This window comes from Schistocerca americana, chromosome 2 (genome assembly GCF_021461395.2).
Source record: "Schistocerca americana isolate TAMUIC-IGC-003095 chromosome 2, iqSchAmer2.1, whole genome shotgun sequence".
NCBI lineage: Eukaryota > Metazoa > Arthropoda > Insecta > Orthoptera > Acrididae > Schistocerca > Schistocerca americana.
In genome coordinates this window covers 985,213,812-985,215,639 of record NC_060120.1, presented here as the reverse complement: position 1 = coordinate 985,215,639, position 1,828 = coordinate 985,213,812, and the positions used below count along the sequence as shown (strand labels likewise).

At 50.9% G+C, this 1,828-nt stretch overlaps 1 non-coding gene and 1 pseudogene across 1 annotated transcript; one reads left to right on the top strand and one right to left on the bottom strand.

Moving 5' to 3' along the window:
- Nucleotides 1-483: 483 nt before the first annotated feature.
- Nucleotides 484-558, bottom strand: Trnas-uga. Its single transcript has one exon. It is a non-coding gene; the product is annotated as a tRNA-Ser (tRNA).
- A 594-nt stretch (nt 559-1,152) lies between these two features.
- LOC124597533 lies at nt 1,153-1,270 on the top strand (annotated as a pseudogene).
- Nucleotides 1,271-1,828: the final 558 nt, after the last annotated feature.

Below are 1,828 nucleotides of genomic sequence, written 5' to 3'. Positions count from 1 at the left end.
AAAATTCTGGGTTGTTCTAGCGAATGATTTGGCCAGCCAGATCGCCCGACATGGGACATAATCGAGAGGTCAGTTCGTGCACAAAGTCCTGCAGTGACAACACTTTCGCAATTATGGACGACTATAGAGGCAGCAGAGCTCAATGTTTTTGCATGGGACTTGCAGCGACTTGTGGAGTCTACGCTACGTCGAGCTGCCGCACCACGTTGGACAAGAGGAGGTCCGACACGATATTAGAAGGTAGCCCATGACTTTTGCCACCTCAGTGTTTTGCGCGCCAGGGTAGTGACTCTGCCTGCATTTTTTTTCCGGTGCTGTTTGAGTTTCCTGCTAGGAACTGACAAATTTCGTTCTTTTGACCTGGGCACTTCCAACATGAGTTAACCTTGTGTTGGATATTCAGAAGAATTTTGTTTCTGGTTTCGACTTATGGATCAGATCAATTTTGTTCGAGTTTGAAACTTCCTGGCAAATTAAAACTGTGTGCCCGACCGAGACTCGAACTCGGGACCTTTGCCTTTCACGGGCAAGTGCTCTACCAACTGAGCTACCGAAGCACGACTCACGGCCGGTACTCACAGCTTTACTTCTGCCAGTACCTCGTCTCCTACCTTCCAAACTTTACAGAAGCTCTCCTGCGAAGGTAGGAGACGAAGTACTGGCAGAAGTAAAGCTGTGAGTTCCGGGCGTGAGTCGTGCTTCGGTGGCTCAGTTGGTAAAGCACGTGCCCGCGAAAGGCAAAGGTCCCGAGTTCGAGTCTCGGTCGGGCACACAGTTTTAATCTGCCAGGAAGTTTCATATCAGCGCACACTCCGCTGCAGAGTGAAAATCTCATTCTGGAAACATCCCCCAGGCTGTGGCTAAGCCATGTCTCCGCAATATCCTTTCTTTCAGGAGTGCTAGTTCTGCAAGGTTCGCAGGAGAGCTTCTGTAAAGTTTGGAAGGTAGGAGACGAGTTACTGGCAGAAGTAGGGCTGTGAGTAGGGGGCGTGAGTCGTGCTTCGGTAGCTCAGTTGGTAGAGCACTTGCCCGCGAAAGGCAAAGGTCCCGAGTTCGAGTCTCGGTCGGGCACACAGTTTTAATCTGCCAGGAAGTGTCATATCAGCGCACACTCCACTGCAGAGTGAAAATCTCATTCTTTGTTCGAGATTCGGCAACAGCCTTACCGCAGTGCATACACCGGTTCCCGTCAGATCACTGAAGTTAAGCGCTGTCGGGCGTGGCCGGCACTTGGATGGGTCACCATCTGGGCCGCCGTGCGCTGTTGCCATTTTTCGAGGTGCACGCAGCCTTGTGATGCCAATTGAGGAGCTATTCGACCGAACAGTAGCGGCTCCGGTCACAGAAAACCATCATAACGACCGGGAGAGCGGTGTGCTGACCACACGCCCCTCCTATCCGTATCCTCATCTGAGGACGATACGGCGGTCGGATGGTCCCGATGGGTCACTTGTGGCCTGAAGACGGAGTGCTTTCTTTCAGATTGCCAAGTGACAGTGTTTCCTGTTCTCAAATTGAGGGAGACTTAACACTTCGTTGATTCCTCTCGTTTAATTACTACTTCGCAATCACATTTTAAAAATTGTTAATAAATATCGTTTGGGTATCGCAGAAGATATTGCAGAACTGGGAGATATTATGTGTCAATGTCTCATTACTTGATCACGCCACAGTAGCATATAAAGTGAATATGCATCCTTTCCTGCCCGCATCTCGTGGTCGTGCGGTAGCGTTCTCGCTTCCCACGCCCGGGTTCCCGGGTTCGATTCCCGGCGGGGTCAGGGATTTTCTCTGCCTCGTGATGGCTGGGTGTTGTGTGCTGTCCTTA